Genomic DNA, 13,330 nt, shown 5'->3' on the forward strand with positions numbered 1-13,330 from the left:
CACAAGGCCTTGCATGCAATGACAAAGGGCAGAGGAGGAACCAGGTTCTGCCACTCTAACGCTGAGTAATCTGTCACTCTGCAAGAATACCCGTTGACTTACAGGGAGGCTATCTGCAGGGTGAGGGATGAATTGGCGTGAGCAAGGTGGCAGAATTTGGCCCTAGGAAGGCTGGCTGATACCTTTCAAGTGTTCTGTCTCCTGCCTACCTACATCCAGTGAGAGGGGAAGCAGATCTGAGGAACCAGCCTGTGCTCTTCATGCACTCCAAATTCCCAGTGAAGTCAGGTTGGAAGGTTATGGAAGTCCTTGGGGGTGAGCTAGGAAAGCAGGATGAGGCAGAAGCCCATCGGGCTGGGGAAATGGTGATCTGCAGCATCCTGCAGTAAGTTTGGAGCAGGGGGGTCGGCCACTCTCACAAAGTTAGCTCATCAGTGCTGGTGCAGGCAAAACTGGTAGGGGCAGGAGGCCCCAGGGTGGAGGAGGCCCCAGCCCATCAGTGATGAGTTGAAAGGCTGGCGTGACTGTAATTGCCCCGTGACACACGGTGTGAAGCACAAGCTGCTTGATGCTAATTGAGCTTGAGGGGACCCGGGCCCCTGCCACTTTATCACAACAGCCTTGTGCCCCCTCCTCCTGCTGACAGGACATACCCATCCACTTTTGCCCCTAGCTCCTGGACTCTCTACAAGTGCACCTCACAGTGCTGGACACATCCCCTATTGTCCTCCTTCCCCCTGGAGATCCCCCAGCCCCAAGCAGGCATGCCATTGGAGTCTGGGTGAGTGGTGACTCACTTCATCTGGAATACTGCAGCGGGCAGATGAGATCCTAAGCAAAGGGCTTTACAGGGGAGGTCACAGTTTAGCTCAACCGAGCCCCATTCCAAAATGCAGTGGTCCTGCATGCTAAGGGGGCATGGTGCAGGGGCACGATCTGTCTGCTCCCCAGTAAACAAGGGCGTAATTTCAGCTCAGCTTACACCTCCCCTTGGGAAGGGACTCATGGGAAGGAGTTTTGATTTCTTGTTACTGTATAAGCTTTGTCCCTTGAGAGTGATCCTTGCTGACTGCATCAGCATTCACTTCTGTTGATTCAGTCTGCAAGCACACAAATGCTGTAAGCAGTTGTAGAAGAGACACGCACTGACCCTCCTCTAAGTTTCTTCCCACCGCGCACTGTGCATTTTATATGCATGACTATTCTGCTGTATTTTTATGTAGCTCTTCTATGCTTTTACATTTGTGGGCATAACTATGCAAAGTCTCTGCTGGGGGAATCTGGTTGCTCTGTTACATGCTACTTGGGAGCAGTTCTGGGTTTGAGAAAACTTTCTTACAGTATGTGGCACTGTTTGCACCACTTCTATTTAATCACAGGCTGAATTTCGGGGGAGTAGACGGCTCAGGTGCTAACAGTGGAATAAAGAAATTCTGGCTGGTTCAAATCCAGCCCAACTTAATCATGACTGAAAGTTATTACCCTGGCTTTGGGATCTGTGTGGAACAATTATGTGTCCCAGACCAGTTCCTAGCAAACAGCCCAACATACCTTGGCAGCAGAGAGGCCATAGAGAAAATGGACTTGGAGATCAATGCCACCTGTCACTCGCAGAGGTGGTCACTCCAGGTCAGGGTAGAGGCATATGAGTGGAGTCATATGGGGAAGTTTACACGGCTACTCGCCATGCTGCACCTGATCCCTGGAGAAACAGGGTTGTCAATCCAACATGCACAACCTGGGTCCCAAATCCCGTTGGTCATTTTTTACTATGGTACATGTCCAAGCAGTCTATAGAGAAACTGCCTAAAACACAGAACAAATATTGCAAAACAGCTATGCACAGCTGTAAAGTAGCTGTTGTTTGAGATTAGCCTTATCTGGGCACAACTTTTGGTGTGGGAGCTTGACCTTATCTTTGGAGCTATGTGGTATTAACAAAATTAAAGTGACTTTGAAAAAAGAAAGACTCCATATTACATTGCTGTGACCCATTATGATTAAGACTGCTGACACAACTCAAAGGGCCATACCTAACTGGGGGAAATGACAGTGTTGTAGTTTCACTTCGTTGCTGCACCGCTCAGGATCTGATGGTGTTAACAACAATATTTTGTGCTTCTGTAGCACCTTTCATCTGAAAATCTCAAAGCACTTTGTACAGCTTAGTTCATTAAGCCTTGCGACATACTTGTGAAATAGGTGAAGGATGAAGATGATATAGATGCATATGCCCCTCTTCCCCATAAATTATCTAGAGAGGGAGATCGAGAGAGAGAGGTCATTTTATTCTTCGTGAAATGCAGCTACCTCGGGGATGAATCCTGGCAGCTATTTTTTTAGCACTGTAACATTGCACCGTAATTTAGGACAGGATGAAAAATACAGTAAACAGCTGAAACTGCAGTGGGGAATGTAGGGAGGTAGGAGCCAAATACCTGGGTTGGGTATTGGCCAGAACAATGTAGTTAGTACCTCCAGTCTTGCAAGCAAGCAAGCAAACAAACCAACCACACACCACGTGATCTTTAGTGACCATAGAGGTCAGGACTTTGTTCCTTGGTTGAGACACAAAACTAAAGCGACACCTAAAAACCATGCGGGGGCACTGACTCCAGTTCTGACACAGAAGGAAGATTGCCACTTTCTGCCGTGTCTGTTCAACTTCCTGCAGCACTGATGTTTTCCTGGAAAGTGCCCTATCTATCTGAACCCTGACCCACCTTGCTTAGCTCGTGAGATCTGAGAGCATTCACAGCCGGAGACGGGAGGGAGATTTTTTCCGCCACCTGTGCCATTGTGCCTGATCTGGCTGGAGTTAATGACCCTGTGACGGGGTGGCAGAACCCCATCCAGTGTGGGGTGAGTGCACCCCCTCCTCCCAGCTGCCCTCTACCTCAGGGCGGTGAGGTCTAATGGCTAGAATTGATATAATTTGCCTCCGAGAGGGCATGGCCTAGTGGTCAAAGTCAATTCGGCTGTCCTTGTCCTCCGGGCAAGAAGACCTAATAGCAACGGTCAATACAGATGCCCCCTCCCTTAAGGCTGAATGGCCCAATGGCCAGGGTCAATAGGACGGCCCTGCTTCTCAGGGCTGGGCGGCCCAATGGCCAGAGTCAGTAGAGTTGCTCCCGCTTGCAGGGCTGTAAGGCCTAATGACCAGAGTAGAGTTGCCCTTGTCCACAGGGTGGTAAAGCCTAGTGACCAGAGCCAATGGGGTTGCCTTTATCCGCAGGGTGGTAAGGCCTAGCAGCTAGAGCCAATGGGTAGGTGGTGACCAGGCTCGGGGGACCTGGGCCCACCATGCTCCACCAGGTCCTGGACCAGGGCCCTAACAGTGGTGGAATGTTCCACCACTGAGTCAGCGGGACTCCAATCAAAACACACTGACTTCCCACAGGACTATAGCTAGTTCCCCTGGGCCACTTCCTACCAAGTCTCTTGGAGCAGTAGTCGAGGTGTTGTCATAGTCTCCAGGCTTCTCGGTGCATGTGGTTCCCGGTGACTCCAATTCCATCCTTGACTTGGGCATCCACAGGTATGGATGTTTGGGTGTTTGTCTGGCGCCTCTGGCTTCCGTGGTCAGGGGTTCCAGCTGCTCCCGGGCTGAATCATGCAAGGTGCAGCCTTCCTCCTCGGCGGTCAGCCCAGACTGAGCTTGGCTGTTCCTTTTTATACTAGTACTGCATTTGAAGCATGCCCAGTAGGGATGTGGGGTCGTAACTTCTTCAGCCCACAATGAGGAGTTAACCTTTCCCTATCCAGTGCGGGGTTTCCCCATTACAGGTCCAGAAAAGTATCCAGTTCTTTTTAGTTTCAGTGTCTGTGCAAGGTGCTGGTTTGTCAGCCCTACACCAAGGCTGGACAAAGCTCTAGAAAAGAATGAACCATCAGCGTTTATGTGCTGGTTTATGTCTTCCAGGGGGCTTATGAATATTGTCCCAGAGTCACTTGCCAGGTTAGCTGAATTATACCTATGCCAGCCTGGGCAGTATAGCTGCTTGTTCTCCCCAAGCTTCTGTTGGGGATGAGCAGCTTTAACCACTGTCAGCTACATTTACATTCCCTTTGAGTTTGGCCCATAGAGGTGACTAACTTGCCCTAAGTCACAAAGGCACTCAGGAGCAGAGCCTGTATTGGACCCCAAGAACCCCCAGTCCTGTGGTCAGCTCACCAGGTCACATCTCTCTTGAAGCTACCCCTAACAGAGCCCCTTTTACAGATAAGCACCTCTCCATTGGCTACAAACTATTACCTCAGCTCTGCATGGAGGACCAGCTGCTCAGATTCAGGCTGGTGTTATTCACAAGTTATCACCTTGGCCTAGTCAATGCCAAAAAAATCACTTCCTGAAAAAGAAATACAAGTGTAACTAGTTTGGCCAGAAAGGGTTAGCAGACAGCACAACATCCAAGGTGTGTCTGTAATATGCCTGGTATGTCAGTTACTGGTACTGTATGTTCACCATGACAGGATACATTGTAGCTGCATATTCTTAGTTTTATCCAGCACTGGATACCATCTGTCATTCATTTCAATGAAACAGCCCTTTTCAGATAAGCAAATATCTCTAAGCAGACAGACCTATGGAGTTTCCACATTTGCGCTAATACTGCAGTCAAGGGCCTCTATACAGCATGGTAAGCTGGCTCTATATTCTTCAGCAAGGTTCCTGGGTTCAGCAGTAGCTTCTTTCTAATTAATACAGGTACATTTTTAAACTAATTAAATATGGAAATGAATAAAACCATCAGAGCAGTGGCCCCAGTGTTATTTGCTTTGATAGTCAATTCTACAGATGTTATGTGGTCCCCACGTTTTCTTTTTCCTGTTTGCCAAGGGGTTTGGTATGGACTGCATGTAACTGCATCATAGGTGGTGTCAGACACAAAACTGGAAGTTTTGGCAGATGGCAAGGGGGTGTCATACAGTCTGGAATGGCTCACAACTGAGTGTCAGTCTCAGGTCAGATTGTCAGAAAACAGGGCAGACATGTCAAACTTGTGGTATGTTCTATAATAAGATTTCACCAAGCTAGTAACAAATGTGAACTCCTGGATCACTATATTAGTCTGAACATGGAGTCACAGGCAGTCCTGTTGGGCTGTCCAGCCTGTCTTGCCACCCTGACAATCTGGACTTAGTGATAATGGTCACATAAACCAAAAATAACACCACTTCAGGTTACTCCCAACACCAAAGGGTCAGTCACTTACCCCTAGGTCAACTGGTACTCTGAATCTTAAACCAAAAGCAATGCTAGTAGCCAATTCTCTAGTAAACAAACTGAAGATTAGCTAAGAAAAAGAAATGAGAATTATTGAGAGGTTAAAGCAGGTAAAATAATTAACAGGTGAGTCAAAGTTTGTAAATCCAAAATGATAGCCAAGATGTAGTAATCTGCCAGTTCCAAAAATCTGTTAGGGCACCCCAGAATAACTCTAAGGATCTCTGTCCACTTGCTCAGTATTTCCACCCTGTTGGCATCCAAACCGTTCAGAGATACAGGATCATTCCTTGAAATCCATTTTATAGCTTCTTCAGAAACCAAGCTGACCAGTGTCTTCACCCACGTGGGTTTTGATACACAGGAAATGCAGATTGAGATAAGCTATTACCAGCAGGACAGTGGGGTGGGAGGAGGTATTGTTTCATATTCTCTGTGTATATATAAAGTCTGCTGCAGTTTCCACGGTATGCATCTGATGAAGTGAGCTGTAGCTCACGAAAGCTCATGCTCAAATAAATTGGTTAGTCTCTAAGGTGCCACAAGTACTCCTTTTCTTTTTGTGAATTTCCATTGTTGAACACACTGGCCCTTGCTTTGAAGTTAGCATTTCTGGTTACAGCCATTAAGTCCTTCATTAACACTTCACAAGGTTTCTTTAATCTAGATCAGTGGTTCCCAAACTTGTTCTGCTGCTTGTGCAGGGAAAGCCCCTGGTGGGCCCGGCCGGTTTGTTTACCTGCCACTTAGGCAGGTTCGGCCGAACGCGGCTCCCAGTGGCTGCAGTTCGCTGCTCCAGGCCAATGGGAGCTGCTGGAAGCAGCGGCCAGTATATCCCTCAGCCCGCGCCGCTTCCAGCAGCTCCATTGGCCTGGAGCAGTGAACCGTGGCCACTGGGAGCCGCGATCGGATGAACCTGCCTACGCGGCAGGTAAACAAACCAGCCCAGCCCGGCCTGGGCTTTCCCTGCACAAGGAACGGAACAAGTTTGGGAATCACTGATCTAGGGTTATCTAATTACAGAGATATACATAATGTAATGTGATAGCAATCAACAGGTTATAGATAAGTGAAGACAATGCTATTTAGCACATCAGTGAATTAATCTATGGCTCTGACCTGCTGGTCTGTCAGTGTCACAGAGGGCAAATGGGACATGTGGTGCCTAGCAAAGAGTAAATGCAGCTAGTGGGATGAACACATGAGCTGGGTATTCCAGATAAAATGGTCAGTAGTGAAATAGTTAAAAATACTGACATTTCAATGGTCACCTTTTGGTTTCAGAGTTATCAAGCCATCGAGATGACTGGAGCAGGTCACAGAGCTATTGTTTCAGGCTGTGTATAGACTCAAGAAGACATCACTGTATCAGGGTACACGTCGTTCATGTTGCTCAGGTTTTCTTCTGAAACATATTCCCACCGGTGGGCCTTGGAGGCCTTCCCCTCTCCAGCAGGAGTTTTTAGGGGAATCACCATAGATCTTAGACAAACAACTCTGTCTTTCCCCACAACCTCTTGGAAAGCTCTTGCTTCCACCTGGTGCCACATGTTATATAGGTTGCCAGTCAATAGGTTTGATTCACAGGGACTTCTGCCTCCAGAATTTTGCTTTGAAGGAATCCAACATCTCAAATCCCAATTTGGCAGATAGAGCTGACTTTGGCTTTATGTGAAACCACCAAGCGCTCCCTAATGATGAACCAGCTCAGACTTGCTCAAAGTGCGCATAAGCCTTAGAGAGCCTGGCCCACATTTTAAGCAAACTCATTTGGTTTCTTTACAACCATTTTACACATTGATAGACAACTCCCCCGCCCCCACACTTCTCATGTGGCTAAGGGCACTCTTCCTCCCCAAGATCTCTGGTGTAATTGGTTGCCTCACGATGCGTTATTGCTACGTAATGGCCTTCACTTGAAAGAAATAACGGCATTAAGTGAAATCAATGAGCCATTTCTTATAGAACAAATATGCCTGATGATGTTCTACTCTCCAGCTATGCTCCATGCATAGTCAAGGGTTATCCACCCCACCTTGAATTTGACAGACAGTGCCATAGATTCTTGTTATCTGTAGGAGGGGAAGTAAACCTGCTGGTAAATTGTATCAGGGCATCAGTGAGATATTAATGGTCTCTGCTCATCAGCATCTCCAGAAGTGGATTGGGAGAGAGCAGGAAGGGTAGTAGTGCAGATGCCTGTTTTGGTAACAGCAGGAATGAGATTGAAAACCAAACAGGTCTTATACTGAGATTGACCCAAACACCTGCAAAGTTCAGTGCTGGGAAGAGACCTGGAATTCTGATCAAGATCTGAATTCAGTCAGTCACCCATCTCCATAATGCAGGAAACCAACCCCCCAGATCCAACACTCCAGAACTTTGGGGAAGGGAGGTGTATTTGGGAATCTGAATTTTGTAGCTGCTATTTCTATAACTGGCTGAATCAAATCCTCAGATCCAATCACCCCCAAAACTAGGAGATCTGAATTTTGCAGCATGTACCCATCTCTGGTCTCACTGAGTGCTAAGGCCAGATCCTCAAAGGTATTTAGGCACCTAGCTCCCTTGGATATCAATGGGAGTTAGGCACCTAAATAGGTCTGAGGAGCTGGGCCTAAGTAAAGTGCATTGGAATTGATTTCCCAGTACGGTCTGAGCCTTCCAGGGAGACTGTAGTTTCAGGAACTCTGCTGGGATTGGGAAAGGTGTGTCTTGGGGATTATAATTAGCGCTGCTTGGCAATTTTCAATCAAAATGACTTGCTGATTGAAAATGCCATCTCTACTAAACTGGGAAAAATTTGATTTTGTTAAAAAATTTTGATTTTCTCTCATGCAAATTGAAATAAATTATTTCATTTCAGGTTGATCGGCCTCAAAATATTTCAGATTGTTGAACTGCTCCGAAACTTTTCTAGGGTACTGTCCCCCCTTCGGTAGGTATGATCTACATTTCGTGCTCCTAGATCTGTAACTTTGCAGTTGCAATTATGCGTTGGCATAACTTTGCAATTACAATGGGTTGTTTTCTCCCCTGAGGTGGGAAGAATTTTATGGACATTTCCCATAGTGTTTGCAGACTAATGCAAGCTGCTGACTCAGGTGTAGGCGTTGGCCTGGAGGGAAGAATGCTGGCAGTAATTCCAGACTCACATTCACAAACACAAAGAACAGAAAAAGCCTCATGAAAGGCCAAATAAGAAAAGAATAACATGGAGACTAATATTTGGTTCTTGTTTCCCGCCCCCCCTTCAAGGTGGAATATGACCCTTTTCTGAAATAGGATCTGATCCAAATACAGTGACTTTCTCTTTTATATGCAGCTGTAGGATATCAAAAGCTTAAGAAAAGACCACAGCATTAAAAAGGGCTGGTAAATTTTATAACCAATCTCATTTGTAGTTATAACATCATCTTGCATATCAATGCGTTACCTAGGGAGGTGGTGGAATCTCCTTCCTTAGAAGTTTTTAAGGTCAGGCTTGATGATTTAGTTGGGAATTGGTCCTGCTTTGAGCAGGGGGTTGGACTAGATGACCTCCTGAGGTCCCTTCCAACCCTGATATTCTATGGTTCTATGAATACCACCTTCTAGCCAAGGATCTCACTGTATTTACCAATATAATGAATATATCCTCCTGTGTGGCAGAAGGTATTAGTATAGAATCATAGAAATGTAAGGATGGAAGGAACCCCAAGAGGTCATCTAGTTCATCCCCCTGTGCTGAGAAAAGACCAAGTATATCTAGATCATCCCTGATAGATGTTTGTTTAACTTGTTTTTAAAAACTTTGAAGGATGGGAATTCTACAATTTTGCTAGGTAACCTGTTCTAGTGCTTATCTATTCTAATACTCATCCAGCTTTTCCTAATATCTAACCTCAATCTCCCTTGCTGCAGATAAAGCCAATAATTTCTTGTCCTATCCTTGGTGAAAGTGGTGAGCAATTGATCACCATCCTCTTTATAAAAGCCTTTTACATATTTGAACAGTTATGTCCCTTTTCTGTCTTCTCTTCTCTTGAGTAAGCATGCCCAATTCTTTCCTCAGAGGTCATGTCTTCTAGCCCTATTAAACTGAGGCATGAAGAATCATTGAAATATAGGGCTGGAAGGGTCCTCAAGAAGTCATCAAGTCCTGTCCTCTACACTGAGGCAGGACCAAGTAAACACGGATCATCCGTGACAGGTGTTTGTCCAACCTGTTCTTTAAAACCTCCAATGATGAGCATTCCACAACCTCCCTTGGAAGCTCATTCCAGATCTTAACCCCCATTGACACCAAAGGTACAGCTCCCCTTGACTTCAATGAGAGCCAAGGGATTTGGCCCATGTACGATCTGATTAATTCTGCAGTACAGTGGTTACATAGCTGCTGCTAATCCTGTCTTTACGCTACATGAAAACGCCGCCTTAATGTTTGTTTGCCTTCCAACCCTCTTCCTCCTTCTCTATTACTTTGTTCCTCCACTAGATATCCTGGACCCATTCCCACCTTCCAGCCTTAAAAGATTATAATGGGAGGCAGTAAGAGGGTGATCCATTCCAACTGAGGACAGCAGCAAAGGCAAGAGAGATCACCAGCCATCTCAGAGTCAGGGGTGTCTCCACTCAGTTCCACTGGCTGCTTCAGCATGGGTGAAACCATGCAGCATAAACTACTCACCTTTCAGTAGGCTTTAATTTCTCCTCCTGCTTGACTCCTGTGTTGCCTGATAGAGAAATGGGGGGCAGCTCAGAGAGTTAACTCAACGGAGATGGACAAAAGGACTGGAAAAGATAACTTCGAGCAGGTGGTGGACACAGAAGCTCAGAACATTGTATCTATCTAGAAAGAGGACTAGGGACTCAGAAAAGGGAGGGAACAGAGGTGACATGGGGCAGATTCGGGGTCACATGTCCCCCCAGATTTGCTGCTTGCCTTGTACTAGATGGTCTAGATCAGCAGTTCTCAAACTTTAGCAACCCAAGGACCCCCATTTTGATTTAAATTTTTCCGTGGACCCTCAAGCCCCTAGCTCAGCCCCAGCACGCAGGAGGTGCTGGGAGGGAGAGGGAGAAGTTGAAGGAGAGAGGGGGGTCCACAGACTCCAGTTTGAGAAACGCAGGTCTAGCTAATAGTTAGTCCTGCTGTGAGTGCAGGGGACTGGACTAGATGACCTCTCAAGGTTCCTTCCAGTCCTATGATTCTATTGAGCATGCTCAGTAACACTGCTGAACCTGGCCTCCCCCCGCCCCACTATCAGCAGGCATAGGTCATCTTTGCCTGGGAACCTTCTAAATTCAGATCTTTCACTCAGTGACCAATCAACACATTCCATTCTTTCTTTACAATGAAAAACTAACAGTGGCGAGGGGATGACACACATTTTGAGGCCACTCAATCTTGTATTTGAATGGGTGTATAAACAAGAGCAGACATCTGACAGGACCATAATCCTTTGATTTACACAGCGATTACAGCAGTAATCCAGGTATAGAGACAATTTATATTAAACAGTATCCATTATCTCCTAGACAAATATTCAGCTAGCCTATGTACTGTTGCTATGTCTGTTCTGGCTGTTTATTTTCAGAGGTCGTCCTCGGCCATCTCACTGCGGAGTTGGGTTGCCATGATAACACGCTACAGCTTTGAAATGGATTCTGTATGTGACTTTTTTTTTTTTTTTTAAGAAGAATACTATCAGGGTTAGGTTGGCCTGAAATTAACCTACCTGAAGGACTCACCTTAAGGCAGGCAGATTTGCAACTTCCTCTACGCTTCAGCGTTTCTAGGATTCAGAAAAGGATCGGGCATTTACCTGGCTGGCAAGACCATCCAGAGTTATAAGAGTAACAATTCAATACACAAGGGCATAGTGCAAATGAGAACCAGGCCCCTAGAGATTTAGAAGTGGCATAAACCTGTAAAGTCCAAGGCATAAACCAAGCACTGTCTACTGAGCACTAGGAAGAAATGTTCCCTGTTGGCAGGTTGTTCTTTCTGCAGGGTTTTTTGCATTATCCTCTGAAACAGCTAGTGCGGACCAGTGTCAGAGACAGGGACAATATATGGATTGTTGGTCTGATCTAGTATGACTATGTTCCTAGAGTGACACTGCACCCCATATTCTTCATAGAAATATTGTTATAATATTATTATAGCATAACTATGATATGTTTTGTGCAAGATAAGACAGGGGAAAGGTTATGCTTTGCTGAATATGATTATATCCTATTTGTATGCATGTATCATTTTTGTATCTAAAGTTAGGAATATTGACTATACATCTGTACTACAAAAGTGTTTGTGCCTGGGGAATGCCCATCAGACAGAATGCAGTCAGTCTGGCTGGCTAGCTGGGGACCAGTCAATGGACCATTAGGGAGAACAACAGCTCTTTGAAGATGCTGATCCCCCACCTTCCTGAGAAGCTTTCCTGGGATGCTACAACCAATCTCTGACTCATGGCTGCTTTGACACTGAGGGTCATGTGATTAAGTCACCTGGTACTGGACTCCATGATAGAATACCAGTATTTTTCCACTGGGTGGGGGAACCACACTGGAAAAGAAAGGATTCCTGCTATAAGTAAAACCTATTTAAGGCAGGGGAGAGACGTAATCAGTGTTCATTCTTCACTGAATCCCCGCCCAGGATGACTGCTGTGAACATCTAAGAAATAAAGACAAAGTGGGGGAGAAGGACTGAGCCCAGGCTGGAAAATGTGTCTGACCTGTGAAAGAAATACCTGGAGTTTTAAGCAAGAGAACATTGACTTCAAGAACCTCTGCAATCTGCCTAAAATAACATTTAGAGTGTGACATTACTACTTGTAACCAGTTTCTGTAATATCATATGCTTATACTGTATTTTTGTTTTATTTGCTGGGCAATCTGCTTTGATCTGTTTGCTAACCCTTATAATCACTTAAAAGCTATCTTTTGTACTTAATAAACTTATTTTTGTTTTCTCTAAAACCAGTTTGTGTAATTCGTAACTGGGGAGGCAAAAAGCTGTGCATCTTTCTCCCCATTGAGGGAGGGGGTGAGTTTCAATGAGCTTACACAGTTCTCTGTGCAGCGCAAGACAATACAATTTTGGGTTTACCCTCCAGAGGGGATGTGCACTTGAGTTCTGGGCAATTCCTTAGCTGAATCCTTCCCATGCAGTGCTGATTTCAGTGTCTGTTTCTTTCTGCAGCTGGGTGTATCCCTACCTGTGTGTGTGTTGGAGGAGGCTTGAGGGCCTGGTTCAGCAGGACAGTGTAAGGGAGCCCAGGCTGGTGGAACAGATGGGCTCAGTGGTACCCCAGTACATAAGGTGGCACCCCAGGGTAGGGGGGCAATCCATCACACCTAGAATAAAATACCCCCTAAGATAACTGTTTACTGTCAGTCTAACAGAAAATCCTGTGTCTGTGGATTCTGTTGATTGGGCAGAGAAATAGAGGCCCAAACCAAACCACTGATCTTCCAGAACTTTGGGGAAGCTGAGGTAGGGAGTTTGCTGACACTGAAGTTGAGGTTCCTCTTTTGCATCAAGTGCTAAGAACACAGAAGTGATTCAGAAAAAAATGTCTTTATTGAGAGTGACCCATTCAAACTGCTCAAGCAGGAGAGCTGACTATGCTGGCCTCATCCAGAACTCAACAGGGCATTGGGTGACATAGAATCATAGAAGAGGAGGATTGGAAGGGACCTAAAATAGGTCATCTAGTGCAGTCCCCTGCACTCAAGGGAGGACCAAGTCATAACTAGACCATCTTTGACAGTTGTTTGTCTAACCTGCTCTTAAAAATCTCCAATGACAGAGATTCCACAATCTCCCCAAGCAATCTGTTACAGTGCTAGATGACCTATTTTAGGTCCCTTCCAATCCTCCTCTTCTATGATTCTATGTCACCCAATGCCCTGTTGAGTTCTGGATGAGGCCAGCATAGTCAGCTCTCCTGCTTGAGCAGTTTGAATGGGTCACTCTCAATAAAGACATTTTTTTCTGAATCACTTCTGTGTCCTTAGAAATTTTTCCTAATGTCCAAACCCAAACCTCCCTTGCTGCAATTTAAGACCATTGTTTCTTGTCCTATTCTCAGAGATTAAAGAGAACAATTTTTC

This window comes from Eretmochelys imbricata, chromosome 1, assembly GCF_965152235.1.
Source record: "Eretmochelys imbricata isolate rEreImb1 chromosome 1, rEreImb1.hap1, whole genome shotgun sequence".
In the NCBI taxonomy this organism is placed as follows: domain Eukaryota; kingdom Metazoa; phylum Chordata; order Testudines; family Cheloniidae; genus Eretmochelys; species Eretmochelys imbricata.